At 38.4% G+C, this 16,987-nt stretch overlaps 1 long non-coding RNA gene across 1 annotated transcript; it reads left to right on the top strand.

Moving 5' to 3' along the window:
- The first annotated feature begins 7,900 nt into the window (after positions 1 to 7,900).
- LOC126973037 (uncharacterized) lies at positions 7,901 to 9,690 on the top strand. The gene is made up of 5 exons (XR_007731250.1): positions 7,901 to 8,035; positions 8,362 to 8,427; positions 8,505 to 8,637; positions 8,749 to 8,790; positions 9,369 to 9,690. It is a non-coding gene; the product is annotated as an uncharacterized LOC126973037 (long non-coding RNA).
- The last annotated feature ends 7,297 nt before the right edge of the window (positions 9,691 to 16,987 follow it).

Below are 16,987 nucleotides of genomic sequence, written 5' to 3'. Positions count from 1 at the left end.
TATGCCCTGTCAGCTAACACTTCAGTTTTGCAATCATTTGAGCTATATCGGTGACTTAGGTTCTCCTACGGATCTCCTCATTTTTGATTAAATCCACCAGGAAAACTCTAAGCATAGCCCTCTCTATTGCCCTTCATAGCGACAATGATCTATCACATCAGGATGAGATGATGAGATGTGGAACATCAAGATCTCTTGTATTTATGCCAATTAATCAAATCGATATCCCTTTATTCATTAGTTCAAAGAAATGATACATATAATAAGTATCAAAAGTATATTTTATCTTATCATCTTGACCACTGAAGAGAAAGATGAGCTTTAATAAGATGAAGTAGCAAATATACACGCATAGCAATAAAGTATACACGCGATAAACATATGCACGATCAATACAAATTTTCTAAATTGCGGTAAATGCCGAAGTTATACCCCGTAATTTATACCCCGTTTGACTTGCATTTTTTATATTGGAGGAAACAAATGGGCAAGTGCCTTACCTGATTGATCTTTTTAACCTTTGAAGTCAAAATATGCTCTCAGCTGGCATATAGTTCCAAAATGAGCCACGAAAGAAGTTGCATGCTCAACGAGTGTTAGTGGAAATATACCAGGTATGAAAATAGTGCGAGTGATATTTCGCATTTTGATTTGAAATCTTGTTACAACAATATATTAAACAATACATAATCATAAGGAATATTATATTGTGCAACTCGTGCGACAAGTTATAATCGGTGTATGTTAATGGGTAATCGGCAACGTCGCATGAGCTGCACATACTATTTTGAATTACAAATGCTACGATTAATGTGGGATCTTTATTTAATAAATTAAACTGTCAGACGCGTCAACCTCTATTCAATTTTGATATTTCGATTGTGTTTTTTTTTTGTTATTATTTTATTTATTTTAGCAATTTTATCTAAATTTGCGTGTAAAAAGTATAATTTGCGAACTCAAAAAACAGTTTCATTTACAATAAAACTCACGCGTAATTTTAAAATGGACAAACGGCTCTTTTTCATGCGCAATAGCGACAAAATATTACCTTTTCTACATGAGTAATACAAAGTAAATTATTCATAAACACTTTGCTTTTTTAAAGTCATTTGAAGAACATATTATACTTGCAAGAAATGTGTATTTATAATTATAGTACGCATGATAGATATCATGATCGTTGTCAAATTTGGACGTCATTGAGAATATATTGAGAAATTTTTGCGGCACGAAAGGGGTTACCCTCTAGAACAAACAAACACGGGTGTATTTGATCAAGGAAAGTAAACTATGTTTAGTATAGTAACACTTGTTCGAATAGCTCAGATAATTGCAACATTCTGTCACAGCAAACTTAGTTAAGATAACAGTCCCCGGAGATAAAGCGTAGTTTAGTTAGTGGTACGTTTTTGTTACAACCGCTTAGCCAAAAACGGTTGGGAATTCTATTTTGTGTTAAATATATTTATATCCGTAATCCGTAGGGACCTTCCACTGAGCACTACAAATTTTTGAAATTTAGTTCTTTGATTTGTCAAGAACTATTTGATGGCCTTAAAATACAAATTTTCTCTTTGTGCCTCTGTGTTGGCTGTATCGGTTGCCTTTGCTATAGTAACATGCCAAGACATGCCAACCGATATCAATAAAAATAGCTTGCCAGTATTAAGTAAAATAATCATTTGAGCACGTTAGTGGTGTGATTAATTTCCACAACTGTAGCGTTTTAGCGTTCCATAGGTCCATATGTATGTGTTCGAAGAACGTTACATAACACCACCGGTACACATAGATCACGACGAAATCCACACGACCTTATTCGATTTCTCGCCTATGTTATTAGGAAGTGCTATTTTCCTCTGAAATTATAATAGAATAAAAGTTACATATCTACCTATGCACTTTGAGTGAATAAAGACTTAGAAAGTAATTAATATAAATTCATGTTGCTTAGACTTTTTTGATGTGTATATATTTCAGTTGTTATTTTGTCCGAATATAGCATATTTAAATTTTATATTATACACAAGCGATTTCGCACATCAAGGTCTATCAAGGTCAAGGGATTTTTCCTAGTCTTTCGGAATGAACATCTCAAATTATTGAATGAAAGCATGTATATTATTTTAGTTTTGTTTGAGAAAGAACATATAAAGTTGATTATAAAAACACTTATAAATAAAACCAATTGTTTTCATTGAACATTCTCATTTATTCTTAAATCGGTTTTTCAACTCTGTGTCGTGTGTGCAAAATAATTTTAAAACACAATGTGAATAATATTTTATGGATGGTCAAACAGCTTGTTTCGTAAGCTTTCAGATACAATCACTGAAATCATCTCTTCTTTAAGCATTATTTTGCTACACGTAAAATAAAACGCATGGATACACTTACACGCGCGTAAAATTCGCGCGTCTAAATCGCTCGGTAATCAACGGAGCTTACAGAATCATGATTTATGATCGTGACGTCATTTGAACTGATGGCTCAGTGGAAGAGCGCTCGCACGGGACCCGAGAGGTCGCGGGTTCGAGTCCCGCATCGTTTATAAATTTTGTTTTCAAATTTAATTTGTGAAATAGCAGTGAAAGTGAAGTAAAGAATTAAAAATTGTTTATAATCTTAATGTCTTGTATTAAAACGTTTTAATAATAATAAAGGCATCGTCATAATTAAAAACTGCGGGTAGGTAGAGTTCTAGTGAAAGTCATTTAACATTTGCTTGAAAAGTTTGCAAAGAAACATTGAATCAAAACTTTGTTGAATTGTGTTCTAATTATAAAGAAAACACTCAAGTGCCGTCGCCTTTGTTAAGTTTATTTATTACGAAAACTTTTAATGCGAAGTGAATTTTATAATGTTCCACTTTATATAAAGCTATGGTTCTCAGTTATTTTATACAGATATTACTTAGTGTGTTTGAAACAGTATTTAAAATAATAGTTGAATAATTTATCACTGGGAGGTTCCTTTGCACAGGTTGCCGGCTAGATTATGGGTACCATAACGGAGCCTATTTCTACCCCAAGCAGTAATGTTTAAGCACTAATGTGTATCGGTCTGAAATTCGGAAAAATTGCTGGGCAAATGAGACTTAACATCTTATGTCTCAAGGTGACGAGAGCAATTGTAGCACCAATCAGAATGCTTGGATTTTTCAAAAATCCTGAGTGGCACTGCATTGTCATAGCTAGGGCGTATCAATTACGATCAGCTGAACGTCCTGCTCTTATGTCTCAAGGTGACGAGAGCAATGTCTATTTAGCTCAATTTTACAGGAGACATAAAATAAGGTTTACAATACACATAATCAAATAATTTGTAGTATACTTACTGATTTATTGTAAATACTATGACATGCAATGGTTTGTGCTATGTTTTAATGCCAAAAGTTTTCCTGAAGTACAGTAAAATTTAAATTTATGTTTGACATTGGTTAGTTTTCAAATAAAATCAGACAAAAATTTTCATACTAAGGCTCTTATTTTCTTAAAATAGACAATGCTTATACAAAGTAAAAATTACTCATCACATCCTTCACTTTTATCGTCATCCTCTATTTCTACATTGTCATCATCATTAATATGACCATCAGAGACTGCTGCATCTGGTGCAAATTGCAGGGAGAAATCTCTGTTTTCTTGTTTTCTGAGAAACTTACTCAAATGTATTAAATTTGATATCTTCCCATTCGACATCTTCGGTGGTTCTAAGTATAATGGATCAGGTATCAACTCTTCAGGTAGGCGCCGTTTGTTGCGAATTACACAGCGCGTAGAAGGTCCTCTAAAGTTTTCTTTTACCTTGATGTGTTCATGATTATCAGATGTTGTTATAACACGCAATTTGCGGAGCTGAAGTGCTGGTCTTGGAGTCCTTAGAAAGAATGGTGAAACCGCTGCCTTTAAATTAAAAAAGTAATCCTGTGTAACTGATATAACATTAAATGGGCTGGGATGTTTTCTGGCAGTTTGAATAATTTTGTCCCAATCAACAGGAACCTCAGGGGAACATACCAGTTTCTTTTTGGCGATAAGTGCAAAATCTTCATCATTTGGCAGATACGTGTAACCTCTGACTGGATATATGTGGGTTATTTTCTTGAAAAGTTTCAATACATGAACCAAGATATATTGAAAGTAAACCATCACGTGGTTTTTATTTTGCCCACTGCATCCATCACTTAGAAGCACAAGGTGATCACACTGTATTTCTCTGTTGTTTATATAGTGGAGAATCAAATAAGTTACATCAGATGCTCCCTTTTTTCCGACTGTCTCTGGATAAACATATAAGGATACACTGTCATCCGCTAAATTGTGAATACCAAACACATAGTACATTTGTCTGGAATGAGCTTAAGCTCCCTGAACTTTTCTGCTTTACTCAAATTTAGCGTTTTTTGAACTATGAATGAATTCTTTGTCACATCATCAGCAGCTAATTGGATTTTTAAATTTAACTCGTCACATATACAACAAGTATCAGATCGAGGCAATCCAAATTTGATATTGAAGTCCTTATTAAAGACTATTATAATAAACTTGGTAAGAAACTCGAATCTTCATTTCATACAAAAAAAGTTCATGCATTTTTTGAACGGATAATGATTCTGGAAGATACATCATATGAGGATTATCCCTCAAAGAATAATGGGATTTCCTTGCTTTGAAAGATTTTATATGGCATTTTATTAACTCCAATACTGGAGAGGGAGTTCCATGTGGCCTATTTGCATGTTTTCCTCTGCCATCCTTAGGTAATTTCTTTGTATTTAAATTTTTATTTTGTAGTGTACGTAGCCGCCCCCTAGTTATGCCATGTATGTTCATAAAAGCCTTCATACATATTTGTATTTCTTCATGAGCAACGCGCACCTTGTATGAATAAGATACTTCATGTAAAAAATCATCATCTTTATTATTGCGTTCAAGTCTCGGCCTCCTTTGTTTGACTGGTTGATATGATATTAATCCTGCGAGATACCCATCCTGGTCATCCTTTGTTTCATTACTATAAAAATATTCAAATATCTCCTGCCGTTGATCCAATGAAACTTTGGTAAAACATTTTAGTCTCGAACATCTGTAACGATCAATATAATTTTTATTTTAAATTTTCGTTGCTAATCAATCGATAAAAAATATATTATTTCGAAATATATGTAGGTACCTGCATTCTTCTCCGATTATAGATCCACTTACTGGACGTCCTAGATGCCTGAGGTGAGGTTCCCCATCCCCAGCCACTTTTCTCTGTTTTATAATGTCCCTTTTTGACAAAAAAATATTGCCATCATTTTTTGGTAAAAAACACCAATGTCATTTGACTTGGGCCGTTCTTCCAAAAATGCGTTAGACATTGGTAGTTTTTCCCAATAGCATTGAATTTTGTTCTTTCAATAACTTCTGACATAAGTTGTTTTGTCTAAAATCAGATTTTGTATGTTGTGAGGAAAGTATGAAGCTAACCATAGACATCAAAATCTTATTTTATTTTATTTTTGACATTGGCTGTTTTTCCAAATAACCCCTATAACAATAATTTATTGTAGTACCACTCAGAATGTTTGGATTTTTTAAAAACCTGAAAGGCACTGCATTGTAATAGGCAGGGCGTATCAATTACGATCAGCTGAACGTCCTGCTCGTCTCTTCAATTATTGTCATAAAAAATTAAATGTTTTTTTACTTTAAGTATTTTTGTATATTAATTTTATAAACTTTTGATATATTGGAACTTTGAACTTTAATTGCGAATAGGAAAATTTTGTGAGCAGAACATAATATACACGTATATTTTTTGTTATTTGGTTGAATTCCCGTTGCTGGGTGCATAATGCTAGTTCCTTGTGATAACGCCGTGTGCCGGGTCAATCCCCACCCCATGATGTGACACTTTGCATAGATAATTTGGATTTTATGTAAAATGCAGAAGCTGTAATTATAAATGAAATTGATTTAAAATACCAATGAGTTTGTATGCCACGTCTTTTTATTAATGCTTAAGATTTCGGAAATGGTTCTAAACAGCCAAGCGAAACGCTCTAAGAAGAAAGCGATACACTCGATTGTATGAAACGTGCAATCATTGATAGATTGACAGATGACTTCTTCTTCTTGTAAAAATAGAGATAGCCGAATCCACTACGTTTTAAGCAACTGTTCGCTTTCAAACACAGCCGGATTATATATATTTCAAACTTATGTCAAATCACTGCACGTTTCATACTAAACTTAATTTCAATTGTTACATAGGTAATCCCGCCTCTTATTACGTAGTATTTACATCCTCTTTGGTTCTAAATGTTAAAAAGTATACTTTTTATTTCAAATAAGTGAAATTTTTGCGAAAGTATTTTTAATTAGAATTTTAGAATTGAAGAAATTAAAAAAGTACAAAATACATACTGATGATATGTGATCCCAGTGTCTTTCTTATTTCTTGTAGTATTATTTTTACAAAACTCTTACTACGCAACCCGGCATTTTTGTTTCAATTATGAGCAACGTTTAACAGAACATGTGGCAAGTCGTCACATATTGTTCGAGACTGGCTCGAGTACGCCCGTAGTATTAGTTGCTGCACTTTGCGACTACGCTTGCGGTACGAGTATCTTGTTGGAGTGCAGCGGAGAGCAATCCTTAAACTACGAGTATTGTACAGTGAACGAATATGTTTTACATGCGTTGACTGTGAACAATACAATAATTTTTCTAACAATATTTTATATAAGAAATGTAACACGACGAGTATTGTCAGATAGTTGCTAATGAATACGGGTTAGTAGTGACCAAAATTTCTTTATTTATCGGATTTTTATTACAAACATTCTTGAGTAAATGATTATTATTTTATTGATATTATGACGTTGGACTACTATATTTTTGAGTGCAGTTGTAGTGTCGCTCAGAATTTTTGAGCTATTCAAGAATCCTGAGTAGAACTGCATTATAATAAGCAGGGCGTATCAATTACTATCAGCTCAACGTCGTGCTCGTCTCGTAATATTTTCCTTAAAAAAAATACCAACTTGATAATACGAATACAAATATTTATTTATTACAACAAAATACAAAATATACAATCAGTGTTGGGGTCTCTGTTTAAGCAGAGTTGCCTGTAGTAGGAGGCCCCGCTCTTCCATAGCAAAAACATAATAATAAGATGTAATAATAAACAAGTTGACCTTAACATAAATATAATTAATTAACTAAGGGAAAGAAAACTACTAACAATAATAACATAATAAAAATTGATTTATTTGTAATCTTAACGTAATGTGCGGTGTGTGTGTGGGTGTGTGTATGTATGTATGTGAACGTGTGTGTGATTGCATGTCTTGGTGAGTGTGTGTGTGGGTGTGTGTTAGTTTGAAAGAACACTTAAAGACTTACACCCGGTTTCTGAATTGAGAAAAGTAGCAGTTCTCAAATGGTTCTCAACTAAGTATTCTCAAATCGCTTGAGAAATACTTAAGAATTATGCGTTTCACAAATAAAAATTTGCTTTTACTTAAGTACACTAGGGAACGTTTAACTTGTTCGGTTACACGTAATAAAAAACGAAGAAAATCGTTTTTTTGTATTATGTAACATTTGACCATATTTCATCAGCTCTTGATTAAATAATTACATCGTTTGTTTCTTGTACTATATAAAACTCATATAAAGACAAATAAAAGAAAAATCAATATATTTTATAAGAATTTTGTTTCTAGTCAGAACACAGTGGACTGAAGATACGATGAAATGGAACTTGTATAAAGTATAAACTAATATCGTCAAATGACAAATGACATTAATCGTCTTTCGTAATTCACGTCTATTCATATTTATCTTATCAAAGTAAAACCATAATAAAACTTTCATAATCCTAGGTACTTTACATCTTCTTTCCTACTACCTAGTTATTAATTATTTTTATTGAAGAACTTTATTTTAGTTACCTACAATATGGATAAAGTTAAAAAGAGGGCTCCTAATTATACCGAAGATGAGAAACAAAACTTGTTAGAGCTTGTGGCGAAGTAAGTATCATTGTAATTAGTATTTATAATTACTTAACATTAGACCATGCTTGGATATGGGCATTATTCACTCCATACATTATTAATATATTCTGGTTTTTCATGGGAATTTTAACATAATGCACCTTAGTGTTAAGAGCTGAGTTACAAATACCACTTTCTTTCTGAATCCTACTTGAACATCACATATTATGTATCATGCACCATTTATTTTGATATTATTTTTAGATAGATAACACATACTTTATTTAAGAAATAGCTTTTATTTCTTCTGTAAATCTGTTTGACTTGATCTGGTTTAATCATCATATATCTATGATTTTTAGGTATCTTCACTAGAAAATGAAAGTATTGAATTAAATGAGCTAAAAAGTATGTGGACAGAAGAAAAGGTATATTATTTAGAACAATATAAGGATTTCAGATAAATGAACATATTACAAAAGAATAATATACTTATTTTTTTCAGAAAAATCTTAAAAAAACTGGTGGTGGTTCATATAACCCAGTCCTTACCGATGCAGATCATCAAGTTGCATCCATATTAGATAATCAAATAAGACCAGATGAAAATCCATATGATGATGCAGCTGCATATTTTGGTAAGCTAACCAACATCAAATCAGATGAATTATATATTAATTTATTTGTTATTAATATAACTATGTATTGATTTTATTAACAGCCAGCAATGATTATAATTTATGTTACAGGAGACTCTATACCAATTGAAGAACCAATCAATGATGTTGCCGGTTAATGGTCATAAGATACATAAGATACATAATAGCTTTAAGGGTAAATGTATACACTTCTACAATAAAGTCCCAGCCACTGTTCAGGCATTGTCTATAAATAAATTTAAATGTTTTATAAAAAAATGGCTCTGTCGTAAATCCTATTACTCCACTGCTGAATATCTAAATGATCGGACAGCCTGGGACTAGATTGTGATTATTTTATAGCAACTGTACAATATTGTATATTTTTATTGAAAAAAGCGCAAAAAAAAAGAATGCTGGGAGAGTTTCTTGCGCCGCTTCTTCTCTCTCAGAGCGCCATTTGTTTCCGAAGCGGTAGTAGTATCTAGTAGTATAAGAAATGACATCAAAAAGAATTCTAAAGGAATCAATTTTGAGAAAATAAATGCCTTTTATGCCTTTTAATGTATTAAGTGCTTTTGTGTCATGATGAATATCTTTTATCCTAAATATTTTATGTTTTGGTTAGTTAAATCGAGCATTGATATAATATAAAAGTATTATTTTTTATAAAATATATACATTTATATTGTATAAAAAATATATATGTATTAACTATTAATATCTTACAGAGGCAGCAACTACTTCAGAAATATATAACAATAACATCAAAAGTAAACAAATATTAAATAATCGATGTGTATTAAAAATAAAAAAGGACACCACCAAGATGTCCCCAATCAGATCTGCCGAAATCTGTAGAAAACTTAAGAAGAATATATTAAAAAAAAAAAAAACAAAAAAAAAATGAAATACAAAAATTTCGAAATGAACAGAAAAGGCATAAATTAGAAACTATAAAACAAGAATTAGAAATACAAATCCTAAAAAAGTCCCTGTAACCTTTACCTTTGACCATTACAAATAAAGTATACTTACCACAAATATATTTATTTATAAGCTTAAATTTCTTTCCATTTGTTATATTATGTCTAAGTTCAAAATCATCTGAAGTCTCATACAATTGTTGAATAAGTTGCTACCATGTACCAATTTAGAATGCTTTATTAGAAAATTTGTTAATTAGTAGGTACTATTGATTTTTATGGTGTTCTTTACTATTCCTTTCAAAATGTATGTTTAATGGTATAATTTTTATTAAAATTTATAAACCAGGTTGTCTTCTAGTTGTTCCTATTATTGATAATATACTGTGTAGAAAATATTAATGTAAATATTAGCACTTTAATTTTTATACTTGTATAATTTTTAAACTTAATGGTTATGATGCTTTAAGTTTGTTAGTACTATTAGATGTTTCTATTGTAATTTTTACTGTTCTTATGAATATAATAAGAAAATAATAAGAAAATGATGAATCGCTAGACATTCTTCAAGTTACAAAAACTTATTACGAAATGTAGAAAATGGAAATTTATAGACAAAAACGAGAGCGAGAGATGATAAGAAAGAGTTCGAGAACGCGTTAAGTAGCCAAAGTACTATGCTCAAAGCTTACTCACGATATGTCACCTAATTAGGAGTTAAGCGTAGTTTGACAACTGTCAAAAGTATTCAGAAACGCAAAATATGAGTTATTACATACTTAAGTACAGATTGAGAACGATTTGATTTTAGGTTGAGCAATACTTAAGTCGTACTTAATGCAAAATTCTCAATTCAGAAACCGGCTGTTAGTACCTAGCTATAAATAATATGTAGTGACTCTTGAAATATCAATGCACACCAAATGAGTTTGTGTATTTGACAAAGATAGTATTATTAAAGATATTACTGTATAAATCATTGTTGTTATATGAAAAAAATAAAACTAAAAGCAAATTAGCTTCTGCCGTTACATCTCTCTAAAATGCATAATCGAAGACCTTTATATGGGTTGTTTTAAAGTTATCACTGTCCTGCAACTCTCTCTCTCTCTCTTGCGAAGGTCGCGGAGATGTGGTAAAGTGAACCTTGTCCAATTTTACCCCGAGAAGACTCAAGTTTGCGCGTTTATAAACCTCTATAACTCTACTTAAAAACACAATCTGTCAAAAAACCGCTCTTCGAAAACACTTCCCTTAAGACTTCCTCAGAATGCTGGGTCTCTAAATCTCGGGCCAAATAGACTGAACGAAAAAACTTCAAGCTGGCCTACATTGTAGCGCTGTAAAGAGCAGGTCTGGTCACACATGGAGTACTGGTATCATCTCTGGTCTGGCTTACCCTAGTATCAGCACGAACTGTTTGGCCGCCTACAGAGCTGCTGGAATTGTCAGTACCACCCAGTACACTGTGAATGGCTAGATAACTTAGAGTTGCGTGGATACATTACTTCATTGTGTGTCTTCTATCGCATTTATCACGGAAATTGTTCCGAAGTGCTGTTTGACCTGAATCCTGCTGGCGAATTCCACCTTCGCACGACACGCCACAAATGACGATGTCATCATTGAGAGAACTTCTAAAATTTCACCATCTGTATGTGTGAAGTTCTAGAAGTTCTATCAATTATTCACAGCATTCACCATCAGAAATAGAATTAGGTTTTAAAATACAACCTGCCTAAGAAAGTATTGTTCAAACAACACAAATATCGTTTTAGACGAGGCAGGGAAAGGGTAATATGTAAACTCGATTTTATAAATTTTGTAGCCATAACCTGAGAGTTGAACAAAATATACAAAAACTTATGAGCCATGCGTACTCGAACGGTTGGCTCAGTGTGAAAGAGCGCTCGCACGGAACATGAGACGTCGCGGGTTCGAGTTCCGCATCGTTCATAAATTTTTGTTACAAATATAATTGGTATATAGACCCCAGAATTAAGAGATATCAATTTAAAAATAACAAATTGTTTCGTCATCATTATCGTCATCAGCCGGAAGATGTCAGAGTACTTCTTCTGGACTGGACAAAGGCCACTCCCAAAAATGTCCACGACGATCGGCCCTGCGCTGCCCTCATTCAACGTATTCCGGCTATCTTGACCAGATCGTAGGTCCATCTTGTGGGGGGCCTACCAACACTGCGTCTTTCGGTACATGGTCGCCATTCGAGGACTTTACTGCCCCAACGGCCATCTGTCCGTTTTCAACAACAACAAATTGTTTATAAACTTTTTTTTAGAAAGGACAAACGAGAGTACAGTTTACTTGACAGTATGTGATCAGATCACCGCCTCCCACATTCTCTAGCAAGAGAAGAGATCAGAAGAGAAGATTCACAAGACTGTTGCCGGCTAAAAGAGTTCGATTCAGGCAGGCAACGCGAGCACACGTGCCGCGCTATCTGTCCTCCTTCGAATATTTTTATTACCTGCGTTATCGCACTATCTTCTCAGGCCACCTGGGCTAGCTATTGTTATCGCGCGCTATTGTTCGGGACTCTTTGAGTCTCGCACCTGTTACGTTCCTTCGCGGAACGTAGCTTAGTTATTATCAGTGTTAATTACCCAGTTTTACGATCGTGTTAGTTAGCACCTGTGCCGTGTTTCGCGATTCTGCACGCTAATCGTGTGTGTTTGTGAGTTGCAGTTCGTGCCGTGTGTGTCTTCTCCACGGGGGCCTGCACAGCGTGCATCGGGGTTCTGGCCCAGCCAGTCTACATCCAGCAAAGTTAAGTCTAAGGCTTAATTATTATTATTAATTTCTTTTAATTTTTGCATATTTGATTATTATTAATATTATTTATTAATGTGCAAGTGTACAACTTAACTAGAGTTGTCCACTTCATTATTATATTCCCCCTCTGCCTGACTCGGGCAGCGGGGGCTGTTGCCCGCTCAACCTAGTTAATAAATATGACAACCATGGCTTCACCAATGGTTGCCGACGAGGGCCTTCTAAGCACCCTACTAGATAGGTTATTCACGGAGAAGATCGCTCCGCTAATGAAAGAAACAATCAACGAGACAGTGGATGCCGCTATTAAAGCGAAATCCAATAACTATAACTCATCGTCTGACGTTTCGGGTTCCGACGGGGAATCCGAAATGGAATTAGGCAACATCTCCGATGTTAGTCCCGTGGCCTCGGTCAAACCGAGAAAAGTAATCACCCGATCAGCCCGCCCGCCTGTCCTTCAGGCTTACTTTGACGCGCAGGCGACCCCTAAGGTCCCCGCGGTCACTCCTGACCGCACGGAAACCCCTCAGGCTTCCAGTGCTTCACCGGCCCAGCCGGAAACCGCTCTACTGTCGAGAGCGGAGAGTGTCGCGTCGGACACGGACGGCTTCACCACCGTGAGCCGTAAACTGAAGCGCGGTTGTGAATCGCCTTCTGTCGATGGCACGCCCGCCAAGAAAGCCGCGGCCACGAATATCTCCACTCCCGCGCCCGCGCCCGCTAAAGCCCGCGTACCGCCTCCGACCAAGCGCCCGCCCCCTATTTTTATGGGAGACCGAGGCCGCTGGTTGGTGATCAAAAATAGGATCCCAAAGACGCTCTCCTTCCAGGCGAGGGTGTACCAATCTTTTATCAAATTAGAGACCAAAGAGGTAGCGGACGACCACGCCTTGCATGTATGCGCGGAACCACCAACAAAGAACCATTTAACATGGTTCTCGTCGTCCTCGACCTCACGCAAGCGGGAAAGGAAATTTTTAATATTAAATCGGTTTGCTCCCTTCAGGGCATCCGGGCCGAAGCTCCTCGCAACCGCGGGGGGCCTGGTCAGTGTCACAGATGCCAGTTATACGGGCACTCGGCACGCAACTGCGAACACACCCCGAGGTGTGTGAGTGCCTCGGCAAACATGGCACGCCGGAGTGCCCTCGACCAGCACAATGCGCGGAACCCCCGGCCTGCGTCTTGTGCGGGGAGAAGGGGCACCCCGCGAGCTATCACGGGTGTCCCAAGGCACCCAAACACAAGCGTCACCCAGGGCGCCGCTAGCCGCAAGGCAGAGCAGAGAAGGTGGAGTTCACTCCGACCATCAAACCTGCGCCGCCTCCTAAGGTAAACGCCTGGGCGAGGTCTCCTCTGGCTGCGAAAGCTGCCACAGAGGCCACTCTCGCGGCCCCCGCGCCCCTCCGGCCACCGCTAGCGTCCCGCCCGGCGGCGTCGGTCCCGCAACCGAGGCCACCGGCGCCCGCGTCCGTGTCAACAAGCAAACAAGGCGGCAGCGCCTTTGCCTTCATGTTTGAGCTTTCAGAGCTGTTCGACATTGACGAAATCACAGCCCTGGCCAGCAGGCTTGAGGCTGTCCGGGACGACTTTTTTTTTTTTTTTTTGAGAGGAGGAACTAGTGTTACGTATTTACGCCCCGGAACGGGGCGTAATATGTCGGACTCGAGTGTCCGCGTAAGCGGACGCCCCATACCGACTAAAACCTCCTCTGTGCTGTTAGCAGCCCTGGCTTTCACAGCGAAGTAGGACGTGGGCCGTGGAGGCCGCAAAGACTACGCAACAACAGTCGCGGGGCGTCTCCTAAGGAGACTCGAACCTCAGACCGGCTGTGTGCTTGTGGGAAGGAGAGAAATTGAAGATGAAAAGATGAGAAGAACACACTCACCGGCGAGTGTGGTGATGTTTAGTGTAATGTATGTAAGTGTGTGTGTATGTGTTTATGTATGTATGTTTGTATGTGTGTAAGTAGTGTAAATATTAGTGAGCATGTATGTTTGTGTTTGTGTCTGTTTGTGGAGTGTGTTTGTGGTTGTGTAAGTGGTGTATGTCAGTCCGTCAGTCAGTCCGTGTGTTAGTGAGTGTAGTGAAACGATTACAGGACGAGGACTAACGTCTCGTCGGGTATCAAAACAATGTGTGGTGTATCTAGGGTGCGGGCCGCTGGCCATCGTCAGAGTGACGAGTGCCAGTGGTTTGCGTATGACAGTATGGGCCGTACGATGGTTTTGTACAGCATCACTTTGTGTTTGAGCGGAAGTTTGCTTCGCCCACACACAAGTGGATAAAGGTGACTGAGGACAAATCGGGCTCTATTGCATACCGTATCAATATGTTTCTTGAAGTTCATATTGCTGTTGAACGTGACTCCTAAGTATTTGTAATCCTTCACCCACGGTATGGGTGTTTCATACAATTTAATGACGTCGGTCGGTCGTTTTTTAGCGCGGATGCTATTTGCGTTACCGAAGAGTACCGCTGCACTCTTGGTGGGTTTCACTTCAATCCGCCATTTTCTGAACCAGTTGCCTAGTTCATCGACGGCCGCTTGAAGTACTTTAATGTTCCTGCTCAAGGTTGAGCGGTTCAATAGAGCGGAGCCAAAGTAGAGTGCCGTATCGTCAGCGTACTGAGCGAGCTGAACACTCGGAAACTTGGGAATATCGCTAACCCTGTGGCACGCCAGACCTGATGGGTCTGGATGAGGATAGGGTGCCCTCTACTCGATATTGGAAGGAGCGATCAGTAAGGTAGGATGATGTATGATGCGCACGAGCCTGTCTGGCACTCCCAGTTGATACAGCTTGAATACTTAGCCGTTGTGCCATACCTTGTCGAATGCCTTCACGACATCGAAAAACACGGCTGCCGTGGTAGCGTGAAGTTGACGCCGTACGAGAATGTACTCGGTGAGTCGGTGAGCCTGCTGGGGACACGAGTGAGCGGTTCTGAATCCGAACTGTATGTCGGGTATCAGGTTGAGCTCCGCGATGTAATGATTAAGACGCGCGATAATTAATCTTTCGTAAAGTTTCCCGATCGAGTTAATTAAGCTAATAGGCCTATAGTTACTCGGATTAGCTTTAGGTTTATTGGGTTTTGGGATACCGATAACAATGGAATCTTTCCATTGTTCGGGGAACGCGCTATTAGACAATAGCATATTAAAAATGGTAACCAATAAAGTAATAAGAGTCGAGGGTAGGATTTTAAGAACCCTATTGTTTATAATGTCGGGCCCCGGGGCCTTCTTGGAGTGAAGCTCCTTAACGATTAGCTTCACCTCTTCGTAAGAGGTGGGTTTTATCACATTGCCTGAAGGGCTCAGAGCGGAGCGACGTTCAACTTCACGATCAACTTCGTCAATGTGTGTCGGGTCGGCTGCTGCATTTGGAGAGCACTAACTCTCGAGGCTATCGGCGAGGCATTCAGCCTTCTCATCGTCATCGAGCGCCGGCTGCAGTCCCCGTCTGTCCAAAGGAGGCATGACAGTGGGCGGCTCCTGTTTGAACGCGCGAGGCAGCTTCCAGAAAGTCACATGTGATTGCTTAAGGTTGCCGAGCAAGCGGTCCCAACGTTCGCCGCGGAGTTCCGCGATACGTTCCCGTACCACCCGCTGTAGGTAGCGGAGGTGGTGCCTATTCTCGACCGACGGATACCTGTCGTAAAGTCTAGTGGCTCTGTGCTTCTGTGTGGGTAAGTTCCTGACCTCTGGAGGCAGGTGTAGGCGATGCGGTTGCATCGTCGGAACCTGGATCGTCATCGTTGGATCAACGCCTGGAGCAGGCCTTGATCCTATTCTGTATATGTGACGTCACATGAGAGATAGCACTGTGAGCCGTGTCGACCGAGTCGATGACGTCCGGTATAAGGTCAAGGTCGTCGGACTTGATAGACTCGAGATCCTTTTCCAGCCGTTGCCAGTCGATCACTGTTTTCGTCGCTGGTTGAAAGTTAACCGGTGGGCCTAGACTTAGGACGACGGGCCGGTGGTCTGACTCTAATTCGTGAAAAACCTCGATTGAATTTACATTGAGCGTTACGTTCTTAAGTAACGCAACGTCTAGAATGTCGGGTCGGTGCGCGACGTTATCCGGATAATGTGTTGGTTCGTCGGGTGCTATTACTGAAAAGTTCAGCGTGTCTGTCAGCGAATCTAATAAGATTCCGCTTCTATTTATATACTACTTTGGCTCCGCTCTATTGAACCGCTCAACCTTGAGCAGGAACATTAAAGTGCTTCAAGCCGCCGTCGATGAACTAGGCAACTGGTTCAGAAAATGGCGGATTGAAGTGAAACCCACCAAGAGTGCAGCGGTACTCTTCGGTAACGCGAATAGCATCCGCGCTAAAAAACGACCGACCGACGTCATTAAATTGTATGAAATACTTAGGAGTCACGTTCAACAGCAATATGAACTTCAAGAAACATATTGATACGGTATGCAATAGAGCCCTAGACAATAGGTTAGGAAGGCATGCGGGTACACCCCCCTTCACCATAGTCTCAACCCAATAAGACGTCCCACACACGTAACGGAAGACCCGGATGACGACATCACCATCGCGAACGCGACACCCACACAAACACCGACACAGACACGCACACACCGCCTTCGCAGGCG

The sequence above is a fragment of the Leptidea sinapis genome, chromosome 28 (assembly GCF_905404315.1).
Source record: "Leptidea sinapis chromosome 28, ilLepSina1.1, whole genome shotgun sequence".
Classification (NCBI taxonomy): domain Eukaryota; kingdom Metazoa; phylum Arthropoda; class Insecta; order Lepidoptera; family Pieridae; genus Leptidea; species Leptidea sinapis.
This window is presented reverse-complemented; position numbering and strand designations above follow the sequence as displayed.